The sequence below is a fragment of the Lepeophtheirus salmonis genome, chromosome 12 (assembly GCF_016086655.4).
Source record: "Lepeophtheirus salmonis chromosome 12, UVic_Lsal_1.4, whole genome shotgun sequence".
In the NCBI taxonomy this organism is placed as follows: Eukaryota; Metazoa; Arthropoda; class Copepoda; order Siphonostomatoida; family Caligidae; genus Lepeophtheirus; species Lepeophtheirus salmonis.
Window position 1 is genome coordinate 12,091,577 of NC_052142.2, and position 17,181 is coordinate 12,108,757.

The 17,181-nt window shown below is 32.7% G+C and overlaps 1 protein-coding gene and 1 long non-coding RNA gene across 11 annotated transcripts in view; both read right to left on the reverse strand.

Annotated features, from left to right (window-relative positions):
- Positions 1 to 17,181, reverse strand: part of LOC121126783 (integrin alpha-PS2) — a 130,023-nt gene that overhangs the window by 70,171 nt on the left and 42,671 nt on the right. The gene's annotated exons all lie outside the window — the stretch shown is intronic.
- Positions 26 to 17,178, reverse strand: LOC139906744 (uncharacterized). The gene is made up of 2 exons (XR_011782591.1): positions 13,291 to 17,178; positions 26 to 13,234 (listed from the first exon to the last, which is right to left on the reverse strand). It is a non-coding gene; the product is annotated as an uncharacterized lncRNA (long non-coding RNA).

Consider the following 17,181-nt stretch of genomic DNA (forward strand, 5'->3'; position numbering starts at 1 on the left):
AAATTTGTTAAAGAAAATTTCAATATTTTTATTATTTTATTAGTTGTGAATCTAAGTATTATATTTTTGGACAAAAACCTTTGCGTTAGGAAATATCCAAAATTTATGGGAACCTTTGTGACAACATCTGCCAAATTGCCAGGGACCTCAAAGTTCACGAAACGGTTGTCCATTGCATCGTTAAGGAGGATTTTAGTTTAAAGTCTAGGATTTAGAATTTAGATTATAAATTTGGATATTTATTGAGTTTGCAGCGCTGTTTGATGAAGTTGATCTAGTTTGGTATAATAGCATGGTTAGCGTACGTTCAGAGAGTAAACCAATCTTGTCACAATACTCATTTACTTTAGCTTGTATCTGATTATCGTCTATTAACTAAACTGATTGATTTGCGGGTACTTTCAACCTCAATCTGAACATCTGTTTAGTTGACACTTCGACTCAGAAGCTCTTTGGACAAAAAAACATTTCAGTAAGATACGTCTTGAGTATGACAAGCCCTATAATCTGCTGGGGAGTTGTCAACTTATTGTAAAATCCCCTTGCTTGCTCGACTTGTTTTGAATCATGTCCTCTAGGGCTTTGACTAACACTGATTAAAGTTTCTAAAATAACGTGAGGTTTAATCTCAACTGCTTCAAATTTGCAGCCCCAAAGTATGTCGACCTACTGAACAAGATAATTAATTTTTAAAGGGGGGGGGGGTAAAACTCGCGGTATACATGATGATAGACTCTTCTGACCTTTGCATGATTCAAAAATATATACAGGGTGTTGATTGTGAACATGATGTCAAGTGCAAGATTGGATCCTTCGATAACATCGTTTACTAAGAGGTTAGTACGGTGAGCAATGCAATGTATGTAAATTAACCCATGAAAATACTCTGAACGTAAAAGCTCCGCAACACCAGTAAATTTGCCTACCATTGCACTTGTGCCATCTGCTCTTACATAGACATATTAAATTTGAGCACCCTGAAGTTTGGATGATACAATTAATCATTTCATTTCCCATTCTTTGATTGCCTGGGCATTTAGTTTTTCTAGCTTCCTGAAGGTACCAAAATATTTCCACAGCATGTCCTATTGAATATATTGCAGTCAGAGCCAAGTCTTCTCGTTTCGCTGCGTCTTCACTTTCATCTATGAGTTCTGAAAACATACCATCGTCTTTGATCTCGACATGTCTTTTGAGCAATAACTTTACTGGTGAACTTTTCATACAACTATCTGAATGAGGGATTTGTTTCCAGCTGAATGTGGATGAGAAATATTCACTTGCCGTTTTGGGATTCATCTGTCTCATCGTAAACCCTTCATTAGTTGCATACCAGAGGATATATTTGAATAAACATATAAGATATTCTCTGTTTTCATGAGTTATTTCTTCCCTTTTCACACATATTCTATGTGTTATGTTTTTTGTTTTTCCATCTTGTATCTTTTTCAACTCTATCCACCTGGTATAACTGCTTTTATGAAGGTCAGATATTTAATGCTGATGAAATCCTTTACTACTGTCGAGAGAATTTCCCCAGCTAAAGTATCCTGTTTGAGTGAATGTCAAAGCACCAGATGAGGTGCACGTTTTTGAAGAAAATTATGACCAACAGTAACAAAAAACGGCATCTTTTTCAATATCATACTCGAGCCACGGGAATTGTTGATACAATGATATATTGAAACTCTTAGTTTTTCTGACTTGGGATCACGTACTGGGAACTTCGACAGCTTCAGCTGGCTTGGTCCTGCAAGCGTATCATTAGGTTTCTTCGTGAGGTATTAGTAGAATGTTTTAGACTCTATACCTTCGGGACTTGTATTTATATCGCTGGGAACATTTATATCTTCAATCTTATTTACTTCTTGACTTTGCTGATCTAACCCTTCCAAATCACTGGCACTAGGGGGTGTCTTGAGCGACTTCAATACAATCACCTCGGGCTTGCTCTTGTTCAACGATCTGATAAAGATTACTAAATTATTTTTGGGAGACCCAACAGAAAATTTGGAGTCCATAAGAATTTTTTAATGGTTTAATTCTATTTTGAAATTGGATTGGGCTTCAAAAAGTACGTTTTATGCTATCAAATAAACAAAAAATGACTACAGATTAGAGAGTTGGCTATTTTGTGAAGTTGACCAAATTCAAAAAAATAATGGATTACGAGATATGTTTTGGTGTTAATAATGTCTTCCTGAAAAAAAAATTAAATTACCCTACATCCGGTCAAAGTTCCAGTGTACCTGAAGTACTTCAAAATTAAATCAAATTAAAAAAAAAGAAAACAATCTTATTACAAATTAGGCCTTAACAATTGTCAAAATAAAATAACATCTAAATTTCAAATTGTTATATATTTTAGTTTTATGGTTATAATTTCATATTGCACCAGAATCTAATTGACATATTTTAATATTATATTTATCATCCAAAGCATTACATCTGTATCTGAAAGTAAGCGGACCACAGATATTGCAGAACTCAGACGACTGAGAGAAAAACTGAGATCAGTTTCCAGTTCTGCACTCAAAGATAAATTATATTCTTGTGTTGATTTTATTGGTAGAAATTTTGTGTTCCTAAGTGTAATACATCAAGTAACCAATACAATAGATCTATTCATGAACGTCGAAAAGGTAATTATTGAAATCCTTGTAAATGAGAAGGGCGTTTTTATTGTTAGATTCTTAACTTCTGATTTGGACTTTTAGGCTGTTCGTTTTCCAAGTCATTGGAGTAAATATATCGAATACTAGAAATATATTCAATCATGCCCCAGATATTGTTGTAATAATACATTTATAGAGTATTGGAAGACAACGTGTCTGCATTTAGAAACTATGGGGAGGCATAATTACGTTTGCCATATATATTACAATCACTTGAAAAGCTTAGGGCAATTTTGTGCAAATCACAACATCCGTAACATCCATAACGCTGGGTATTTTGCCACTCCTTTCAAAGTCCAAAGGGTCAAAACATTTAATAATGCAGGTTTATCTTTATCCTAATAAGTGTAACTAAAATATGTTTATTCATTTTTTTGATTCAAATCAATGCCATGTCAATGTTAAGCTTAATTTTTAAATTTCTCTCTGAATGTAACACCCATAACGCTGAAATTGCCCTTTAACCTCCTTGTTTAGGAAATCCATCCTTAAAATGTTTTGGACGATTGGGCATTAAAGATTGATAGTTCCATGCAGAAATATTTGTAATGTTTTCAAATGAAAAAAAAAAAAAAGACTACACTCGAGTAATGATGGTAAATATAATATGGATCAAGTTTAATTGTTGACTATTGATTTTTTTGGAGAATAAATACATTCCATATTCATCTATTCAATTGGAGAGACTCATTTCCTATCTTTATATAAAATTAGTTTATTTTTATTTTTTTTAATTATCTAATTATATTGAATCATAAGAGAGGAAATTTTTTTCTTCAAACGGTTAAAACACTTAAGAAGAAAATATAAGATAAATAAAAAAAATAATTAACATTCAATATATGAAATAATTATTTATTCCTCCCTTCCGCTCTTCAATATAAATATATATAACAAATAAAAGCCGGTAAATCTGATAGAAAAACTACCACGCGACTGAAGAGAATAGAATATTTTGACTGAATTCTCATAAATAATTTTTCTATGAACACCATTGCTCAGAACAGTTGAAGCACCCTCCATTGTCCGACAATGAAATCATCGAGTCCTGTCGTCTTTATTATAGAACTCATAGTTTGGGTGAAGTATAAAATGCAGATAACTTTCGTGATGAAAGTGTCTGGCTTAGGTGAGCCCGAGTCGTCGGTGGCATAGCCACTAGAGAATCTTCTTTCGTTAGTTATATTCCGAGTGCGTCCTAATTTTCTTTTCCACGATTTCCCTTACATGTATCACTCAACTGCATTATTAAATTGAATAGAAGGATGACTCTGTGCGATCAGTTTATTCCCTGTTGAAGATAAAGGAGCAGGGACATCTTACATATACATGTTTAATGAAGTGGAGCAAGTAAATTTATATATTTTAAGAAAGGTTTTAGTTGTACTACATTACTTTTATAGCATAAAATAATGTACTATATTATTGCTCCCCGACTTGCAATTAATGCGACAACTTTGGGTGGGTGATTTCTTTCAATAATATTTTTTCAATACTTTTCAGAGGTCGGAACAAGAATTTCAATATAATTGGCTAGTTAACATACATTGTAATGCTGGGGAATGGGGATAAAATCTCTATTCATGTTTTGGTAGATAATCATTACAAGTTTTCTGCCCGTTGCAGGTTTGGAATGGTTTCTAAATCTGAAAATCAGCAAACTGTAGATGACATTGATGACTTAATTGAACTAGTCACTAAAAAGTCTCCAAAAATTGTCTGCAAAACCTACAAAACACGATGGACTTAAAATCGTTCAATTGAAAAATAAAAAATTTCATTAATTTAGTAACATTAAAGGAATAAAAAAAATATCACTCTCAATATTATCCTCTGACCATCCTGGAATTATAAGAATGAAAGTGTGGACCAATACTAAAGAAATGAATCGTTAAGGCTATTAAAGAATCACATTTCATCTAAGGAGTTAACCATTTCGATTCCTGAAAATTATTATGTCAAGAAACTCTTGTAACATATCAAAAGAAATAATATCTAGAAAATAATATAGCTACTCTGATCAATTGTTATAACAAGAGGAAAAAGTTCTTAAGGGACTAATGGACTACTTCAAGCCCGTTGCCCACATCAATCGCATCAATCTTAAATCAGTTTCTCCATCTAGAGATTTTTCTACTCCAACCTCTCCTCCCACCTTTAATATGTTTCCTATCTCAAACTATCCTCTTACTTCAAGTTTTCTTCCTACACTAAGCTCAACTCATACTTCAAGTATGTTCCCTAATTCGAGCACTCATCCTACCTTAAGTAAGTTTCCTACCTCAAGCTCTCCTCTTACCATAAATATGTTTCCTGCTTCAATCTCTCATCTTACCATAAATCTGTTTCCTATCTCGGGTGAGAAGTTCATAATACTACCTTAAGTCAATTTCCTACTTCAAACTCTCCTCCTATCTTAAATCCGTTTTTCTACTTCAAGACTACTTTCTACTTCAAGCTTTCCTCACTTTTATAATATGTTCCTTACCTCGAGTCCTCTTCCTAATCCAAATTCACCTCCTACATCAAATATGTTTCTTAATTTAAGCACTCATCCTACCTTATGACAGTTTCCTATCACAAGTCTGTTTCCTGCCTCAAGCTACCCTCCTACCATAAATCCGTTTCTAACCTAGAGACCTCTTACAACGTTAAAACCACTTTTTACTTCAAACTTCTTCCCTATTTTGAATCTGTTTCCTACCTCAAACCCTTCTCCTATTCGGAATCAGTTTCCTACCTCAACCCCTCTTATATTAAATCAACTTCCTTCCTCAAGTTCTCTTCCTACCTCATCATCAACAACAGTTAATGAAATGTGGTTCAATTGTATGGGGTATTCCTGACATAAAGGATATTTAAATAAAAAAAGAGCGAATATTTTGATAGTGTAAATTTTGCATAAACGAACATTTTACAAAAAAGGCGTCTAAAAAAATCATATGTCAAAACATTAATAATTAGTTTAATCATTGTTATTTCGATACTGAAGATTTTTAGAACGTACAGAATAGTTAATAATTCCAATCAAGATCGAATTTTTTATATCTATGTAAAGGAGATATGGAAGATTTGACATTTTTTATTTGATTCTGAACATTTACTTAATAATTATGCCCTTGATGTCACATTATTTGTTGCCCAATACTGACCGTGAATTGATTAGAAAAATTGAAGTCATTCCAAAGTTTTTTGAAAAATAATCCCACAGGTCTGGCTTGAGAATTAGCTAAGTTAAACCGGCTGTAAATTTACCTTGAGAGAAACAGGCTCAAGAGGCACATGAAGAAGCTGTTGATGGATGATGATAACTCTCTTTCCGTTCTTTAATGTGCTTTGAATTAATTATTATTACTCTGTAGTAGAACTCATGAGATCTAATTGAAGTATATGAGGAATCCATATACTATCTGAAACAACTAACGCATTTTTAAACCAATGAATAGTGATCCACGTTATTTGAATTCATGAATTTGATATTTAAGAGCATGAACAGAATTGATGATACTTCGATTAAAGGAGATGACATCCACCGAATAAGGGAGAAGAATCTCTTCGAATCTCCCTAAACATTAAGTTTAAGATTATAATATTTAAATATCATAGATATATACCCATTTATATAACAGACGGGGTAAAAAGGTTCCAATATTCAGATATTTTGCAGAAAAGGACCATCCTAATCATTTTAATTGTTAGAGTAGTTATTGATTATACATAGATATGCCTTTCCGCCTCAAGTTTATCACACAAACTATTTTCAGAAAAAGGATACATAGTTTCACTTATACTTCTTTCACATTTGACTGTATTTATAATATAAGAAGCTTTGCGTTGTTTCCTTTTCCTCATAATTATTGGATAATCATATAAATTTTATTTTATTTTTAATTAAAGTAAATAAAATATTTTTTTTTGGATTATCTAAGAGTGGGTTTCCTAGACCTAAAGAATTGGCATCTTGTTCTATCTTGATATATGAGAATATATTGGACTATATTTAAAGTTATAACAGGATGACAAAGATTCTCTACCTGACAATATAAAAGGAAAAATATTTACCCTATGTACTGAAAATATTGCTTTTTGGTTTCTTAAGGTTTAGATTTGAGATGGAAAAAAGCGATCTGCTCCCCTCAGCTCGAACTCGAAGTAAAATTTTATTCCTCCTCACAAAAGATAATGGGGCATCCCCTAGTAATTCGAGGCCTTTAAAATTCTTATTGAATCATATATAATCTTAGCAGGTGTTTTATCAAAACAAATCCTTTACTTAACAAAAATTAATTAATGGCTGATATTTAACGAAATATTCAAACAACAATTAATTATCTTAAAAAAAATTGTAGAAATAATTGTGATTGACTTAATTAATGCTTTTGACTCTGTAAGTCATAATTTTATCTTACGTCCTGTAAAGCCAATCGTACTCTCCTATTCAATGGAGCTTCAACTGCAGTGATTAATGGATTATACTCTTGGGAAAAAGCTATAGACAAGGGTGTCCCGTATCTCTGTAACTGTTTCTGGCTGCAATGGAACAATTAAGTCATTACACCTAAAAGAAATATAGAAGTTTTGGTGTTTCTATAGGAAGTAAAATGCATTTGATTGATCTTACATTTATGGTATAGGGAAATTAGGTCACACAAGTAATGAAAAAAATTTTACTCTCCTAGTTTAATATATTATCTTTATATTTAAATCAACTATTCTTAATACTGGAAAATAGTTCTGCCGTCTGCAGAGATCAGGAAAGTTTAATCTTTCTCTTACTCCTTGGTATTTAAAGTTTACTTCTGAAGTTTTTATATTTACTGATGCACATCTTATCTTAAAAAAGTATATAAGGAGCGTATGTCTTCTTGAAACATGAGAGAGGAGGAGTATGCGTTCTTTGAAAGGCATCAACGATAGCCGGAAGTTCACTTCCAATTTCTGATTTCGACTGGTTTTACTTTGATTTCACTATAGGGGTATTCCACGTAAAATCAATCACTCATCAGATAGCACCATTTCCGATTTCTTTGAAATTTTGCATATCGCTTAATATTGAATAGAAACTCAAAAGTCTAAAAAAAAAAATTTTCTTTGACCTCTATATCCGGAGTCAAAGGCTCCTAAAGTTCAAGCCTCGAGTCCAACACCTATGTCTATAAACAGCTATTTCTCTTGTGTATTCAATGATATCGATCTAATTTAAACGTGGTTGGATCAATATTTACACATTGATTATTCTGTATTTAATACTTTTACCCAATAAAATGTCTTTTTGACCTTGAGATCACTAGGTTTATAATGCCCTATATATTTACAAACACTTAGGCATTGTAGTATACTAAATCGATATAACTTGGATTAAAAAAAATATATAAATGAGTGTAAATTTGTCTCACCACAATTCTAAATTAATTATCTTTTCTAATATTGTACCCAAGTTTTGTAGATCCCATTCTTAGAATTTCCCTTATAGGGTTGGCCCAAATTTGAAAGCATCCCCAACACTTTTTTAAATTAATTAATATATGTTGACGGCCATTTCACGAAAATTCAAAAAAAAATAGAAGTATAGCATGTTTGAAATTTTTAAGGCCAAAGATTTAACATTCTTATCCCAAGGTCGAAAAGACATTTTATTGGTTAAAAGTATAAAATATAGAACAATTAATGTGTAAATATCTATCCAATCACATTAAAAGTAGATCGATATCATTAAAAACACAAGAGATATAGCTGTTTAAAAACATGGGTGCTGGCCTCGAGGGTGGAACTTTAGGACCCTCTAACTTCTGATATGGAGGTCAAAGAAGACTAAAATTTTAGTTTTTGAGTATCTATTCAATATTAAACTATATGTAAAATTTAAAAAAAATTGGAGGCGGTCCTGCGAAAAATTTCCCTTTTTTGATCGATTTGGCATGGATGACTCTATATTGATATATTATCAATATAGTGGACGAATATATAACGATATCCGACAAACTTTTGTTAGCTATCTAGTTCTGAAAATCATATTAAATATTTAAATAATCTAATTCCAAATTTATTCTAAATTTTCCCCCACGATATCGGAAAGGGTTTTTGCTATTAGGTATTCCATCTAAAAGGAAGCACAGTTCAGATGAGGAATAAGCAACAAGTGCATCGAACAGTAACTGTCAAGGGTTTACTGTTCAACAGCTTACAGAAGATAAAGTGTTGGTAGAAGAAATCTGAGAACAATCTTGATATGGGCTACATCTGGATACACCATATAAAATCCTGATGATTCCCCATCACAAGACTAATCGTAGAATTATGCTGCCAAATTAAATATTATCCAAGAATCTCACTTCGGTATGAAAATACTGTTAGGCTAGTTATTCGGCGCTATAAGAAGTGTAAGCAAGAAACTACAGATTGAATTGTCTTTTTCTTTCTGATTTATTTGAGTTGTTTTTGTGTTCTTTAACTTTTAAAACTATTAAACTATGTATGTGAAGCTTTGTATTTATTAGCTTGTGATTGTTTGATTTTTAGGTCTTTATTTAATTTTAGCTATAATTTTAAATGATTTTTTTACAAAGGCAATTCTCGTTTTACGTATTTATTTTTATAAATCCAATATTTATAAATTAACGCCATGCTGTTGAGGAAAATAATATATATATTTTTTAATTTAAAATATTACAGATATAAAAAATTTCATATATGGAGATAAAAAAATTTAAGTCCAATATAATTCATCTTTTAATTCATTTTCGCAATGATTTGATCATTTATTTCAAAGTGAAACACCCATATTTCAGGGGTGTTTCACATAAATAAAGTAGTATAATAAAATGCATACACTCTCTCAATTTCCTTTATGGGAAAAACAAAACTACAATTTATTCTCTGTTTAGTTGTTTTCGTTGACTCTTTGTGATTTAAAGGATATAAATACATTTTCACTTCATATCATATGTTTTGTATATTTAAGTTTAAGTTAAAATAAAACAACAACTAATAAGGACCATTATCCCTTTCTTTCAAAGATTATACGATCATTAAATTAATGGATATGGCACCAATGTCTTTATAATATACACATTCCAATCTTTTTTTCACCGTATTCGCACTGTTTCTAAACTAGAAGACTTATTGGATTATCAACACAATAAATACTATAATTTAAGCTCAGTATTATTTCTTTACAATACTGTTGGTGGAAAAATTAATATTTGAAACTTTTCACTTTTTTTTTTTCAATGATACTAAGATATTTTGGCTTATAATAGCTAATGTTTGTAAAACATATTTGAATCTATTAAATCAAGTCAAAGTTATTAAATAACTCATATAATTAGTACTTAGTCTTAATTTGCATTTAAGTATAGAACGTTCCGATCTGCTATAGACTGAAGCCATACTGAAAGTAAACACCTATTATTCAGGTGCACTATGTAAAGATACATTTCCTAACTTTTTACATACATTTTTTTAAATATTGTATTACATTTTACATAGAAAAATATTCTTCCTTTTATTTAGTATGTTATCTATTCTAAACAAACCTGAATAATAAAGTGACATACTGCAAATTTTAAATGGTATTGAATTAGAGATGATTACATCCTTCAAAACAGCTATTAAATTAAAAATAGAAAAGCATGACTAAAACTTTTCGTACATCAAGATATGCATTGAAATAAATTGATTCTATCGTTATATAATGAATCATAATTTATTAATCTATACATTAAAAGCTGAATCTCAAAAGGATAATATCGTAAATTATTGAACTGAGAACGATAACAAATATTCCTGGCCACATTTCGACTTTGGCAAGACTTAATGGGTTCCAGTTCTATCAATTCAAGAACTGGAACGGATAAAAACACCGTACTGATAAAAGTACAACCTTGACTATAAGTTTCAGTACTTAGAGTATTATTGAGGATCTACTGGGGATAAATTCCTGTCTATGGGATTTGTGTTTAGTTCTTTCACCACCTCCTTTTTATAAGTTGCATGTAGCCAATCTTATAAAAAATAATTAAACCTAAGCTACCCTCGTCACAAATATGCTTCATTTTTCCCGTTTCACAATGTGCATTTTTGGTTTCTTTTTTACAAACCGAAAGCCCTCATAATTTAAAAATTTATTTATCCTACCTCACCCCTAGACAAAAAAATATTACTATATTAAAAATGTGAGATCAGCAATTTCAATTTAAAAAAAAATGTATCATGAATTCTAAAATGCAGCCTATGTCTCCTTGTTATTGAACTGACAATGAATAAGTGTGTATCAGGTTTGATTTGAAAATTGGACAAAGATTCACACTGCAAGTAGATTGATTTTATTCACACATCATTTTCAGTTAGTCTTTTTTATTAATGGTTACGTATAATCTTTTTCCGTATAAAATCAAGTTTTTTGGGGGATTTTTTTTTTCTTTAACAAAAATAATAATACTATTCGCTTAAACAAATTTTATAAATATTTCTCCAACCCTTTTTTTCCCTCTAACGAAAAACAGGACACATTCACTATTTATAATAATTGAACATTTGTTTCCTAATAGGAATCCATAATAAAAAGTAATGGTATAAAACATATATATATTTTTTCTTTCTCGCCTCCTTCTAAGAGAATCACAAACGAGTAAATCTCCCGATTATATATTTATCAGAGATAGAGAAGGAAAAAAACAAAAATACTCCATTGGATGGACTTTATTTGTCAAAAGCATAATTAAAACCTCCACTTGAGAAGCAGTCCATAAAATTAGTCAAGGTGGACACGCAGCTTCGGATTCCGAGTGGAATAATTCCATTTGTATGCTTCGCCGTGTAGAGTACTTTCTAGATCTCGGAAACAATGTTCTTTATTTGATACACTCCTCATATGATGCAGACGTAACGATAAGCCCATCCATTTTGGCGAGTCTCACTCCGTAGTGGTGCCATACTATAAATTTACCAAGCCCCACTTGGGTAAACCATCTGGCAGAAGTAAAAAAATATGAAATGATGTCTACGTCTCCTTCTTACAGAAAGAACACTTTCTATCTTCCTGTTTCGCACTCGATTTATTCGTAAAAAGTGAGGATGTTGCCAGCCTGTACCTTAACCAGTTCTGCTGAGAATCACTGGAAGGTTTTTTTTGAAAAAATCAAAAATGGGTCAACTCTTTTTTATGTCTCTTTCTAGGTCCAGTCTCTTCATTCTTCCCTCAACAGTGGAAAGGTGTTTCATAGCAAGGTCGCTGCTATAGGCTTCTCTTATTGATTTACTAGAAACGGTTTCTAGTGCAATATATGCTGGAATTGGAGGACCTAGACGCTTTTTATATGATTTTTGTATACGGAACAGTGTTTTGGTCCTTAGCAAAAAGGTGAAATTCTTCAAACGATGCTATTTGAGTCCAGCTGGACGACAGACGTTATCCCATGGGTTTCAAAATTCACGTCATGACTTCTCAGGCGAGTGTTAAAGTTAAAAGGCTAGACAGGCCCCTAAAGTGGAAGCACGTAGTCTATAATTGATCTCCACGATGATCCCATCTCTTGCCATTACAGTCCACATCTATTCACGGCTCTGAAAACTTCCAGTAGACCAGGACAGATGCGCTCATTAAAATTTTATTCTGTAGTTAGCTGAAATACATATTGTATTTTTTCAGCCTAGAAACTATTGTATTTTCTTAATCTTTTTATTCATGATAGATTCAGCGTCTTCCGCATGACTTTTATGTTGGTGGAGCCGAGCAGTGCCATATGTCAGGAAGATTTTTCTGTCCGCTTTACAAGGGTGAACGGTTGATTTTCAGTGGTGAACGTGGGATATTTAACAGGGCAAATGCTACAGCATAAATTAAATCTTGCAAGAATATCGTCCAATGGACTGTCTGACCATTATTTTGTTAAGGCAAACATTGGGAAAATTAAATGAAAAGGAAAAACTCTAGACGGAAAGTCAATGCCGACCTATTCATAAAGGAAGGAGTATAATGGAGTATAAAATGCACGGTGCAAGAATGAGAGAAAATTTTTGAACTATACAATTAAGTCAAACAATTTAAACCTCCTTAAATATTTTTAAAATAATAACGGATGAAGATAATAAACGAGATTATAATATACCATGAAACGGTTACATCGACAGAAAATAAATTATGTTCACAAGTTTTGATGTTCTTAACTCGCATGTATACATAGTGGTGTGTTTGAAAAAAAAGAAAAAAATGCCTGTGTTCTTTATCATGATTAGAAGAAGAAGTTTTTCCTCTCTTTCCTTGACGCAAAGGTGTCAATCAAACTGTCCATGTCTTCATGCAGCACCTTGTCCACCATCACCCTGTCCATGTTCAAGAAGGTGAGGGAGGAGAGCCTCTCCTGGTCCATGGTGGTCCTCATGTGGTTCTTGAGCCTTCTGGGACAGGAGAATGACCGCTCCACCTCACAGCTGATCATGGGCATTGAAGCCAGGATAACGATCACCTTGTATAGCTCCTGCATCAGACAGAACACTCCCGAGCTTATTAACTCCGCAGCAATTTGTGACGAAACCATGTCTTCTGTGTCAATATCTGCCTAGAGAAACATAAATTTTAAACATATAATGCAAAATGAAACATTATAATATTAACCTTGAATTGCTGGAAGATTGCATGGTCTGACTGGAGCTGCTCGAGTTCAAGTCTGTAGTGCTTGGCGACATTTATTTTCCTTTTTCTCTCCTCTTCTGTGCAAAGATTACTTTTGATAGTTTTCATGTTCTTTAAGGTGTCCAACGACGTTATTTCCCCTAAATCCAGTTTTGATCTTCTATTCAATTTAAAATTTTATTACAGATTTCCTTTGATTCCAAAAGAGAGTTGTTAAGTTTCCAAAAGCAGTTTTTGGTCCTTGATGGACTTTTAAAAGATGTGAAAATGGGATGATGTTCTGAAATATAAGACGGGAAACCCCTAAAATGTTTCAGCAGATCTGTTTCATTCTGGGGTATGAAAATATAGTCTCGTCTTTCATGTATTTTATTACCAGTTTTTTTCTTCCATCATAGGTAACTTTCGGTGAAGTACTGTCGAACAATTCCCGGCATCGTTAAGATTTAAATCTTTCACTACTTTTTCAAAAATTTTAGTATTTTTCATACTATCGGATTTTTTGTATCCAAGCGTATCTCCACACGATTTTCTTGTGATGTTTAGGTATCCAGCTGAGATATATTTATTACCTATTGTAGGGGGATACTTTTCTACTACTTTGGAAAACCAACAAGGAGAATCGAAATTGTGCCCGTATATTGCGTAGAATGGCATTCTTTTTTCAAAAAATTGGATATCTAGTACGATATAATTACCATCGGGCCTGAAAGTATAACTCGAGGCTCAAGAGCATTCTTTACTAGGACTACTACTCCCTTGAGAGGTGGGACGTTTTTCTAGTTGCCTTGGCGTAGAAGTGCAAGTAAGACATTGATAGAAGATGGAGAATGCCTTTCGTCATTTTCAGTCTCGTGTCAACTAAAATTACGACATCTGGAAAGGAACGAACTTTGATAAAAGTTTGAAAACTTTGCAGCTCTGCCAATCGAAAATATTGAGTTTACATTAAAAGTCATTAGTAAACTCATCTTCAAAATTATTTGTTAAAAATAATAAAGTTAAAAAAAAAGTGTAAGACTTAAATACTGTATACTTAAACTGTTTTATTGAAGGGTTTCGCCTTTTTCTATGGAGGGAATGTCTTGTAGTTGGTGTAAAAATTGTCTTATTTGTGGGAGGAGCTTTTGAACTTCATTAACTGTTTGTAAACTCCCTTCCTGACCATCACGTTTTTTAGTACAATTCAGAGAGCAAATGTTCGTGGGGAGCAATTCAAGGACTGATGTAGGATTCGGGGTAGAATAAATGCGTATCGCTAGCGGGGTCTGTTTTATTGACCGTAGATTTTTCAGGAAATCCATGCTCTTTTTACTATTATCTTGTGATAGAACAGGGGCAAACTCTGCAAACTTCTTCTCTGGAGTACACACCTATTCTTCACCTGTATTACATTATGGATTACTTATGTACTGTTTTGTTTTGCCACAGTTTGATTAGTATTGGAGGATACGGTATTCTCGGAATCCGAATATCTGGGTCTCTTAAAAAAGATATTCGTCCTCACTAAGTGTGGGAACAGAGGGCTCACTCTATTGGAGATATTGAATTCCTAGTAGATAGTAAATCTCTTTCAGCGTGACAAGGAGCCAAATATGTAATTTCCTTTCTAGGCTGAGGCACTCTATGCAAGCCTTCTTCAAAACAAGGGAAGTATCTAAATCTGCCATTTTAACAGCTTGAGCATATGATCTTACATTAGTTTTTAATTTTCTATCAGTGAGCCCATGATAAGATTTTTGTATTCTTTTATGCTGATCTAGTTACTTCTACAAGTAGAGCGAGTATGGCAGAATTTAAAGCAACTGAAATATTGCTTTCTCCTTCTCGTAAAATCGATTTGATTATCAGACCTCTTACTGGAATTAGGGAAGGGATTTTGGAAGGCTCTCGTATAACATCAAATACAAAGGAGCCAGACCCAAGGGAAAAGTTCTATGCTTTAAGTGCGGCGTGGTGATTAAGCTTTTTTCAGTTTCTTTATATATATACATTATGTCCAAAAAAATGATGGTGGTTTTTTCAAAACATTCATAAAATAACCTAAACAAGTGATTTTTTTGGCGAAAAAATTCATTTACTTCCCAATATGACGACCTTTGAGCTTAATACATTTTTTATACGTTTTGGCGTCCCTTAATACAGATTATTCAAAGTATCTCGAGGAGTTTTATCCCAAGCATTTTTCAGTTTTTTTTTTTAAATTCATCCTCTGAAGTTGTGGGCGAATTTTCATTCAGTTCCCTCTGGACCAAGCCTAACAAATTTTCAATGGGAGACAAACCAGGACGACACAAAACCGACATCAGAGACTTGCTGAGGATATCCGTTACGTAGTACTCGGTCGTCACAGTTTTGTTTCGTGGAATCAGGTGAAGTTCTGATACTGTCTGGTGGCTGATAATGGCCCAAAACTGATTTTTCTGAGTAAATTTTACGGTTGGAGTGGGCTCCACATCTCCTTTATCGCTTGTCCAAACCCGATCTGTTAGGGGATTTGCAGCATGAAATAGCTCAAATGGACTTTTATCACTGTAGATGATACATTTGAAGTCCAGTGTTTTAACTAAAGGCTGAATTGAAACCGTACCTTGCTTTGGTTTTCTGAAAGTTTGGGGTGCAGACGAGGTTCGTATGGCAATCCATTCAAAGAGTCCCTCAGGTAGTTGTGGACAGACGACTTGAATACTGGATAGCCCTTTGAAGTCAATCTTGCAGCAAGTTTCCTTGTAGATTTCCTCTTTTTGGTCAAAGATTTTGAAATAACCTGTTTGGGAACTTTGCTAAGTTTTTTCTTCCTTACTCGACCCTTCTGACTTACAAAGGTTTGTCCATCCTTCCTTTTATTCCACCAATTATCAATGGTCCTGAGAGGAATCTGTAACCTTTGAGCAACGTCTCTCAAGGTCGATTTCCCCTCTATCATGCCAACAGCCTTGGTCCTGGTCTCCAAAGTGTGCTGTGCTGTTTTCGATATTGAACTATTATTATTTTCAACTAACATCCTGTGGTGTTTTCTGAGAGCTTTTATACTGTTGTATGATACAATCATTGAAAATTATTGCATCAGAAAAATACAATATTGCCTAATGATTGTATCAGCCAAATTTCATTTAATTCCGACCAAAATTTTTTTATTTTTTTAAATATAAAACGCATGTTTCACAACCACCATCAAGTTTTGGACATAGTGTATATAGAACTCTTTCCTCTAGAGTCTTATAGCACAGATTGGAGATTTTAATAGTAAAATGTAGTATATATAATACACCTATGTGGCACTGTCTGTATAAATGCGACGTCAGCAGTGCTTAGAAATTACAACTTTAAAAATGGATTTGCTCTTTGTGCACCCTCTTACACTTGGTATAGGAAGAACTATAACAAATCTGTTATCATTTAATTTACATTTGCTAAAAAAAATAAGTGGTAAAATTTGCAAAATTAATCTATTTTCTGCAAAAATGTAATAAACCAGATGTGAAACAAATATAATTTTTCTATCTTTAAAATACACTCCTATAGTCAATTTTTTGTTGTTAAAACCACATATCATTAGGAATGTGAATGTTGGCTAAATAGCGTTATACATAAAAAACAGGGCCATGAAAATGGCATAAAAAATATAATAACATTAAGGGATGACTTATATGCGGACAAATATCACTATAAACTATAGTTATCCTTGTTTGCTGATGTATACGTAATCATTTTCAAAATAAAGTGGAATAATTAATAAGATCATTCATAATTGGCTCTTAAATTATAAATTTAAAAGACATAAAAGAGGTTATATTGTTTAAAATATTTGTATTAAAACAAAGTAAATATGACTGAAGCATTTTCATAATTGTATTTAAAAAAAAATTCATC